The sequence below is a fragment of the Pinus tabuliformis genome, chromosome X (genome assembly GCF_031772625.1).
Source record: "Pinus tabuliformis cultivar Carrire ecotype Pingquan chromosome X, CPIR1, whole genome shotgun sequence".
Taxonomy (NCBI): Eukaryota; Viridiplantae; Streptophyta; class Pinopsida; order Pinales; family Pinaceae; genus Pinus; species Pinus tabuliformis.
In genome coordinates this window covers 1464357844-1464368763 of record NC_142308.1, presented here as the reverse complement: position 1 = coordinate 1464368763, position 10920 = coordinate 1464357844, and positions in this window count along the sequence as shown.

Sequence of the window (10920 nt, the reverse complement as noted above, 5' to 3'; positions counted from 1 at the left end):
CATCACTATCTTCATGGGTGTAGTAGCTTTTCTTATTTGCGCTTTGTTTCTTGTTCCATCTAACTGGTTCCTTTCCTTTATCCTTATAAGAGCATTTTGCAGCATAATGACCTACTCTTCCACAAGCAAAGCATTTGAAAGGTAGCTTACCTCTGAACCTTCCAGAACCTCTTTGAAGATTTCTGACAAAATTTGATTCTTCTTCTGGATCATGGCTTGCTTCATAGTAATCTTCTTTGCCTGATGCTTTAAAAGCAGCCTCCCTTCTGTCTGATGGTCCTCCCTTTCTCATTTCATAAGCAGTTAGAATTCCATGTAGCTGAGACATAGTAAGAACACGGAGATTTTCTTTTTCTTCTATTGCAGATACTTTGGATTCAAACTTGGGGGATAATGATCTTAGAATCTTTTGAACTACTATGGACTCCTTTACTTCTTCACCCAAATTTTTCATACAATTAACAATCTCATCTACCCGAAGAAAATAATTAGCCACACTTTCATCATTATACATCTTGAGAGTCTCATATTGAATCCTGAGAGTTTGAAGTTTAGCTTGTTTTACCTGTTCATCTCCTTCATAGCTTGTGATCATTTTGTCCCATATTTCTTTTGCTGATTTGAAGTGCATTACCTTCATGAATTCTGTTTGGGATATACTTCCTAATAGAGTACTGACTGCTTTTGCATTTGTTTCATACTTCTTTTTCTCAGCTGGATCTGTAGGAGTAGCTGAAGGAAAAGCATAGCCTGTTTCTACAATGTCCCAAACTTCAGTACCAAGAGATTGAAGATATGCAGTAACTCTTACCTTCCAATAATTGAAGTTTGTCCCATCAAAAACTGGTGGCCTGATTGATGCTTCTCTCTCGTAGTTGCTCATGATGAACGATCTACCTTCAAGCGATCAAGCTTTTTGAAGGACCTGCTCTGATACCAATTGTTGGAAATAATACTGAGAGGGGGGTGAATCAGTATTATTAAGCAATTTACCAAATCTTCCTTATTTGATCTTTTGAATTATTCTTGCATATCAGTACCATAAAATAATGAGCTTGAATAAAGAAAATAGACAGTCACACCAAAGAACACAAGATGTAAGGTGGAAACCCAATGCGGGAGAAAACCACCTGCTGCAATATGTCTCTATCTTCTTTCAAGAAATTCTTTTACAATGATTTTGTACTGGTGCAGTCCTTTACCAGCACGCAGGCTGCAACCTGCAGAGAGCTACAACTCTCTCTCGTTTTCCAGTTTCTCCTGGAAGGGAGCTACAACCCCCTACTTCTTTTCATGAAGAATCAAATGATCAACAAGTATATAACAGATACAGTCCACTACAGATATCAGATCAGTAATTACAGAAATAACCCAGAACACCTTATGAATAGAAATATACAGTCAACAGATCATCTTAAGACAGGGACGCATATTTTCTTTCTGTGGCCTGCGACTGGACGCAGTCTACCCTCCGCTGTTCTGCGTGTAGACGCACTGTTCCTCTATGCTTTGCTGCGACCGGCGCACCCCGAAACACTATCGCGCCGCATCTTTTGCTTCAGAGACGCACCGAATAACACAGTCGCGCCGCGTCCTTTGCCTCAGAGACGCACCTGAGCCTTTACTGTACTGCGTCCCGGCGCACTTGCCCTTCACTGAACCTGCGTCCCTTCAGATATAAAAGATATGAGGACTTCAGAACCAACCCAAACACTCAGATCCACAGATCTGATCATGTGCCATAGAGATCACAGTCCATTAGAAGATTCGCCCTCATAGATCTGGACTAGATCTCACCAAAAGATATTCAACCAAGATGATGCTTAATCCAAATGAACTCCTTTGCTTTATATAGGCAAGCTTCTCCCCAAAACATGGAACAATACCACGAGCCGACACCATAGAAACACTAAACCGTCGGCTAGATACCACGCAAGAAACCCCCACGTGCTTTTCTCTGCCTTGAAATGTGTGCACTGGGCGAACGCACCTCCTGAACGGCTGGCCGGCGTCCCTGGACGCGGGTTCTGTATGGTATACCTGCGGGGACGCACTTGCTGAACATATTTCCTGCGTCCTTCTTGATTTATCACCTGAATGGGTTTGCCATCAAGGACAACACCTGAATCATAATGCCAACAGTTGCATTTATTCCTCTTCTTCATAAGTCATGCTAGATATTTCAGGTTTCTTACTATGTGTTTGCATTTTCTTTCCTTGGGGCATCAATTACCGATTCAAACTAATTTTTCAAACCAAGCTTATGCAAAAATTTAAAAAAAACTACACACCTTTTTTCACTTTGTAGAAGATTGATATTGAATCTCATGTATCTCTACAATTTTGGATCATACAATTCTGAAATTGCAACCTGTAGTAGCCCTTTGTTTCCTCCTTCCAATGCCACTAGTCTGATCCAAGTTGAATTCTCCAAGGAAGAGTTATGCACAATCTCCGAAGATGACCTGATTATAGACTAGTTCAATAGAGCGAACTTGTACGACGTGCCACGAGTCATTGTTTTGACCTTTGGATCTGAAAACAATATACAAGAAACTATAGTCCGTCCTCTTTTTGTACCTTTTTACAAAATTTCAATCTGATGCTCAGAGAGAAAGTTATGACGATTTTCCCCAGGTCACCTGTTTGGAATTTAATTCAGGAGTCTGCAAAAAGACCAACTTCCACAAATCATATCTCCGCAAATATAGCACAAAGGGCTCTGAAATTTGGACCCGAGATTCAGCGCAATTTCTTCTCAAATGGGTTTTTTTTTTAGCTTCTGAAACATCACAGAAAAAAGTTATAGCAAAGATGCCACGATGACCTATTTGGAGCAGCGAAACCCTAGAATCCAAAGCTCTGATACCAAATATTATGAAACCAACTCACAAAAAGATAGAAAAGAGAGATCCACGCCTTAGAATTCAGCCTCTTCGAGGGGGCAACCTCCTTTACATTACATAAATGAGCAATTATTGGATGATACAAATGAAAAGACCTCCTTTCTATATATAGGAGTCTAAGGGGTCATAACATAATCAGAGCCGACATAACAATAATAATGTAAGGGCACAATAATAACAATAGTGGGCTTCTATGTGGCACAATAGTAACAATATGGGCACTACATGGGTACATCAATATAATAAGTGGGTTGTACTAATAACAATAAGGGGTTACACTAGTAGTATAGGGACCCAACATGAGATGTGAAAGCATAGCATGAGGACAAACCTAAATCAGAATATCTTTTAGTTTCTGTTCAACATGAAATAATCTCTCCTACCCTTAAAATAAGTCAGGATCCCTCATACGCCCTGGCGCAATGAATGCCCAACAGTAAGTGAAAATATTCACATGAAAGAAAATGAAATTAAATAAAGGGTAAAGGATTGATAGAGGCTTCATGTGCAAAGAGGTAATGAATTGACTCCGTTGGGGTACTGACCAGGCTCACTAGCAGTGGAGTAATGTTTGTGATTTATTGAAGTGACTCAGTCGAGGTATTGTCTAGGCCTACTGGCAGTGGAGCAACACCATAAACCTATTTTAAAATTCTGAATATAATAAGCCCTATGTCTCATCCTTTGCATCATCACTAACTATTGACATGCATGGACTTGTAATTGGATGTTTATTGACTAACAGGACCTAGTTAAGACACAGGGGAAACACATATTTGTAAAGGTGATGGTAACGCAAGAGGTACCCATAGTGATTGTTCAATACTTCCCTGCATCATTATCCAGACTCGAGTTGTTATAGGGATCTAACAAGAGATGTTGGATTCTGCCAGTGGTTCTCCAATAGATGTAGTTTCTACAACAACACCCAAAATTTTGGGCATATTCAAAATTTTGGGTCCCCCTCCACTCACTCAGCCCATTAGGGTTTCAATTGATTACTCTCCTCGCTACCCTTCTTATCAAACCCTTTTGATGTGCCCACCCACGCATTGCATATTGCATCGCCATGTCATGTTTTATCTTGTTTTAGAAAGGAAAGAGAATGTTGTATCACTGACCATGGCGTCACCTCATTACATTAGGGTTTACAAAGCCAATATCTCCCCGATGCATCCTTCAAACCCTAGATGGTCATAATGAGAGTCACCTTCATGTTTTGGCCTCACCCATTTTCCCCCATGTGTGCTCTCTAATTAGCACCACATTGCCCTAGCTTTGTGTCAACAGGAACCAACCTTACCTTGGATTAACCCTCACCCTACAGAATGCATACTCACAAATGCTTCTAAGAATTTGCACTATAACTGCATCATCACCATGGGAAACACATAATAGAAAATTCGCTTACAATTAGTGGTTCCATTAAAATGTCCATGTTTTAGATTGATCTCCAAATTGAAGCATGATTTTCTCAACCATACAATTTATAACACCTTAATTTGGAATACTTGTGATTCATGTTCCTTTAGTGAATTATTTCCATTATTTGTTTGAGTTCCATGCTTTCACATACAAAATATATACATGTGTATATCATTTTGGTAAACTAATTGGTTTTGTTTCATCTTCTCTTCAGGAGATCAAGGGAAGGTGGCTTGGATACATATCAAATGAGGCAATTCTTATATTAAATTAATGCCCTAATGTGACATCACTTAGATGAAGGGAAGGGTGATGTTTAAATTGTTTCATATGAACCTCATGTAGCCTTCTGAAATCATGCGAAGTCAATGCATACACCAATTAAAATGGACAAGGCATGCTCTTGAGCATTTGAATTAAATAAAATAGGCATGCATAATGGACATTCAAATTAAAGGGAGATGGTATGTGCTTTGATGAAAGAAAGAAGAAAGTTCTATGTTATACACAAAGGGAATTATTAATATGTACATCATAAAAGTGATGGAGTGTGACCACAAGAGGGACAAAGTACATTCTTTATGAATGGCATGGGCAAATGAAAGCACACATTGGACACAATCAAAAGATTAGATCTACCATATGTGTGATGGCTATAAAATAAAAGAAATAACCTTTTAATAAGTGACCCTAATGTTGGCCATTGTAGATGTGTTGGGACTTATGAGCATAAAGAAAAATTATTCAAGCATATGTCTAAATGAGCACAAAAGAATGCTGCTTTTTAGGAAGTTTCATTATGGAAACATTATATTTTATCCTTGTAGGCAATTGCATTATGGAGATGTGGGAAATTTATAAGTCTGGTAAGAATGACCCATTATATACTCACACGCCATAGCCCTTTTGAAGTGCATACGTGGGCATCATAAGGCGACAATCACGGTATAAGTTGTAAAACATAGGTGGTGTTGTGGAAATCAAAAACAATGGATGCTCATAGTACAATGTTGGGGATGTTTTGATAGAAGCATTACATTGGAATGGCGTGTGTCGAATATGTGAGTGACCAGAGTCGAGGAAACCTTATGAAAAACTAATGTCGAAACACGCCGAGAAGAGACACAAGAAGAAAAGGATAAGGCTAATGCATTCGCTCGTTCATCAATTTCTTATAGACACCAAATGACATGATCACCTTCGCATGCAACTGAGAACATGAAGATGAGTGTGCCTTCCAAAATGTTGAGTATTGTCGCTAGCACCCAAAAATTGGATGTCAAAAATCACATGTCCCTCATATATTACTACCAGATTGCTGATAATATGCTCAAATAGGGTTCCATTTTGGATTTGTTTCAAAAATTGGTTTTGTGTGGTGGTTATTACATGGAAAAATGTGACCAGCAATTGCAATTTCAAAGTTGTCTAAATTGCAGAGGGACATAGGTAATATAATCTTCAACGCCATGTTGAGATGCACATTACAGGGTTCTTTCAGTTGACAGAGATCGGAATTGAAATTTTCTTATCTTTATTTACGCCACAAAGGGATCCATTTTTTCTTCCTAGATCACAGTTAACAAACTTAAAAAAATTGGTAGGTATCTTCCGTTTAAAATTGTGATTGGCACTACATTTCTAAGTGTTGATTTGGGGTAGCATCGGATGTGCTATAGCCATGAAAATTGGTGGAGATGCTAAGGCACATGAGATCTCCAATACCCAGAAAAGGTTTGGTCAGATTCTAAATACTTTGGGAGATATTAAAATAATTAATATTTCTAATGGAGTCCCTAAGTCTAAACTTAGGGAAAATAAAATATTAATGTGAATTAATATAAAATTGTGTTAGAATGGTCCAAAAGGCATGGATCAAGCCAGATCTAATCTTAGTCGTTGATTTGTCAACGAGAAAAGTATAAGAGGATGCTTGAGGGTCACTTGGAGAACACACCAAAGATCAAGATTTCAACTTTCTGGGGCTGGGTTTGCTGAGAAAGTTGAGAAAGTGATCAGTGTTGCGGCTGAGGGGTAGTGAATACAGAAGAAGAGAGGCAGATATAGAACCGGGAGGATCAACACAGTAGACGGAGAGAGGGATGTAGAACCAGCCAGGAGCTATGAAATGCCTCAGAGGGCCAGCATGGGTGACGCAGAGGGCCAGAGGGTTGATGCAGTGCCTCCAGAGGCTGACACAGGCCAAGCTAGAGTGACATTGGGCAAACTCTGGGCCAGAAAGGGCTGACGTTGTCCCTAGAGGTTGATGCTAGGGTTTTGTGGGTCAGATTGGAGTTGTGAAGCTGCCAGAGTGATTATCCTAGGTTTCAGCCGAAACATCTATCTCTGACTGAGAGGATCTACTGCTGAGATTATTCTCTGTTGGGTGAGCCAGTTTTGGCACCCAGATTGTATTCAAAAACTGCATAATAATAAAACCCTCAAATAACTACACTTGTTTTCCCGCATTGGGTTTTTCTGGGGACATTAGTCCAAAAACAACAGTGTCACTTGTGTCCTTATTTCTTTTTCCTTCAATTGATGATCTGTAATGTGTTGAGCATGTACTTGTATTTATTTACAGTATTTACATGGTAAATGACTTGTTAATTAACAAAACAAGTAGGTAGGAATAAATCTTTAAAGTACATGAAGGGTTTCTAACAGTTAGACTTAGAAATTCCAACATGGTATTAGAGTGTGGTTACAGATCACAGGAGAACTGAGGACATCAGCCAAATAGAGCAGCATCAACAGAAACAGTTCTCCGGGTGACAAAATTCGTTCCTAGCAGAGTAGCGGCAAGGAAGGGGTGATGCAGTGCCTACGCCATCAATATTGAGCCAGGAAGAGGCAACGCAGAGGCTGAGGGAGGAAAAGTCAGGCTCACACAGAGCCACACATAGGCTAGGAGGGCTGACGCAGTTGGCTAAGGCATACTTCTGTGCAAAGAAGGATGTTACTAGAAAATCAGCTGCAATCATACCAGATGCAGAAGGGAGAACAGATCGACCCCTTCCTCAGTTTATTGAAGGAGATCAAGGATCAGCTGACTTCCATAGGGGCCACGCCAAATCAAGAATTGATATGAGAACAACCCTAAACATAGTCTCAAAATACTGGGAGGTGTTTGTCTAGAGCAGACTGGGCAGGGCAACCCTTCTTGATTGGGAGGAAATGTGGGCTGCTCTTCGCCAAGAAGAGATCTGAAGGCTAAGCAAGGTAGGAAATAGTGACAAGGGGATTAGAAACAAGAAGGAGGAGGAGGTGGATGCTACCCTAGCATCTGATGGAAAGTAGGAGAAATGAAAGAAGGAGGACCTATCCAAGGTCAAATGCTTCCACTGTGGGGAGTTGGATCATTATGCAACTGAGTGTCCAAGGAAGAAGAGCAAGGGAGAGGCCTCCGAGACCAAGGCTGCGCTAGCAAGGGCAGAGAAGGAAGTGGAGACAGAAGATGACTGTGCCATGAGTGCACACACGCCACTTAAGCGGAAGTGCAGAGACATCGAGCTGTAGTCAGATAGACTACAAGCAATGAGGGGAAGGATCCTCGAGGTGCCCAGCCTCTTGGATTAGACCTTGCCATGGGAGCCCCAAAGAGGAGTAGTAGTACTGGCGGATGTTAGTAGAGACAGATGCGGATGGAGCGACAAAGGAAGCTACAGTGCAGGATTGATAGGACAGCGTGAGGCAGCAGTGTTAGAAGCACATGAGTGTTACACGAGTGTAATATGGAAGATAGAGGTGTGCAATGGTGCGAGATGCATGGAATAGTTGCAGCTGCGCAGAGGTCAGAGAGGGAGCACTTGTCAGCGATAGAGGGAGCTTTAGCATCATGGGTGTCTCTAGCTTGATAGAGATGTCAGAGTTGGGAGGTCAATTACTTACTTCTCAATAATTGGGTTGCAGTGTAGTAGTTAGCAGTGACAGTGCTATGGGCAGCACAATGCAACATGATGAGAGGGGATGCAGTGCAGATGTAGCAGTAGCAGTGGCTGGGCCATAGGCAATAGCATGGATGCAGAGGGAGTTGCAGTACGGATGTAGCAGTGGCAGTGGCAGGGCCATGGGTGGCAGTACAGGATGCAACAGTGCAGATGGTGGGCAACAGGCCTAGCATCAGCACAGGGACTGATGTCAGATGATCAAGGTGATACTCAGTGAGGAGTATTGCTAGTGCACAGTCCTCGCTAAGAGGGAGTGTTGATTTGGGGTAGCATCAGATGTGCTCTAGCCACGAAAATTGGTGGAGAGGCTAAGACACATGAGATCTCCAATACCCAGAAAGGGTTTGGGAAGATTTTAAACAATTTGGGAGATATTAAAATAATTAATATTTTTAATGGAGTCCCTAAGTCTAAACTTAGGGAAAATAAAATATTAATGTGAATTAATATAAAATTGTGTTAGAATGGTCCAAAAGGCATGCATCAAGCCAGACCTAATCTTAGCCATTGATTAGGGACTTAATCTCGGTCATTGATTTGTCAACGAGAAAAGTATAAGAGGAGGCTTGAGGGTCACTTGGAGAGCACACCAGAGATCAAGATTTCAACTTTATGGAGTTGAGTTTGCTGAGAAAACTAAGAAAGTGATCAGAGTTGCAGCTGAGGGGCAGTGAATACAGAAGCAGAGAGGCAAAGATAGCACTGGTAGGATCAGCGCAGCAGTCGGAGAGAGGGACGCAAAACCAGCCAAGGGTTCACACAGAGCCAGCCAGGGCTCACGCAGAGGCAGCTAGGAGTTGCGCAATTCCTCAGAGGGCCAAAGTGGGTGATGCAGAGGGCCAGATGGCTGACATAGTTCCTCCAAAGGCTGACGCAAGCCAAGCCAAAGTGATGTTGGGCAAACGCTTGGCCAGAAATGTTTGATGCTATCCCTAGAGGCTGATGCTGGGGTTTTGTGGGGAATATTTGAGCTGTGAAGCTATCAGAGTGATTATCTGGGGTTTCAGCTAGAACATTTGTCTCCAATTGAGAGGTTCTACTACCGAGATTATTCTCTATTGGGTGAGCTGGTTTTGGCACCTAGATTGTATTCAGAAACTGCATAATAGTAAAACCCTCAGATAGTTGCACAGGTTTTCCCGCATTGGGTTTTTCCAGGGACATTAGTCCAAAAACAACAATGTCACTTGTGTGCTTGTTTCTGTTTCCTTCAGTTGATGATATGTACTGTGTTGAGCATGTACTTATATTTATTTACAGTATTTACATGGTAAATAACTTGTTAATTAACAGAACAAGTAAGTTGGAATAAATCAGTAAAGTACATGAAGGGTTTCTAACAGTTAGACTTAGAAATTCCAACACTAAGTTGTGACTTAGATGGTGCCACCGATAATGCTTAGAAATGTGATGTGGATTGAAGCTCAATCTGTGATTACTAAGGATGCAGAGGACGTGGCCTATGACAACCAGTGTTGTGTTGAAATCTAAGGTTGCTTATGGGCTTACATCCTCTAATATACCAAAGATCAGATCGATTTATCTATACCAGAGTTCTTGAGTGTGACTGGGCAAGGTCACAAATCCCACTCCCAGCCTACAACACTCTCTAGTTAAATGGGACCTGGCCATAATTATTATTACGCGATCCACATAAGTTGCAAATTTTCAGCTTCTTCCACTAGTAACAAAGTCGCAATGCAGAGCCTCAACTATACACCCCGAAATGTGACCCTTCGTTGAATGTGATTGTGCGATTGATCGCAACCCTTCTTTCATTAGTCGCTAAATCACACTCCACAAGAAACAAAAATATGTGACCTTCACGCATTGCGACCATGCGACCTCTACCCAAGTCATTGAGTCTCATAAGTCGTAGCAACAATCCATTAGATATCCTTTATGTTGCGACCAAGTGACCCTCATACCATTGAAATGCAACTTGGTTTCTTGGTATTGAAAATGATTGTGGATCCTTCCTCTAGTGAAGCTTCATTGTAGACAGCTTGTTGAGGATGTTATCAGGGCAGCTATTAAAGTATATGAAGCAAAGGGAGCCAAGAACACCAAGGTTAAACAGGAGGGGAAAGTCGCTGAAGCGTAAAACCAATATTCTCAATAGAGTTCTCTTGGTTACTTGTAATAAGTGTTGAGTGGGATGTTTGTATAAATGTATACAAGGCTAGTCAACCTGGGAGTTTCCTTCATTCAAAGAAGTTTGAGATTTATTTTCTCTTCCTCATACTCTGTAATAGAGGAGGGTAAGGAGAAAATGTAAGTATAGTCTCTTTTCAGTTATTATTGTGCGCTTGAGGTTTGAAATTTATTTGGAGTTGTAATTTGCAAGTGATGGAGTTGTCATCATCTACGGAAATGATGTAATACCTGATTCGAAGAAATCTTCATATGCAGTCAAGGTTGGTCCGGCCCAAATGCATAGAAGTGGGGGTGATCATGGATGTGGTCAATGATGAATAGACTAAAATAGTTGAAGAAGATGGGGTTGTTGTTGTGATGGCATTGAAGCAAGTGCCTGGTGATATTAGATCTCAAGGACGAGTGGCTCAGATGACTAGTCCTGGGCTTATAAAGGAAATTAAGCGTGTCGTGACCATCCCTGTCATGGCCAAGGCTAGAAC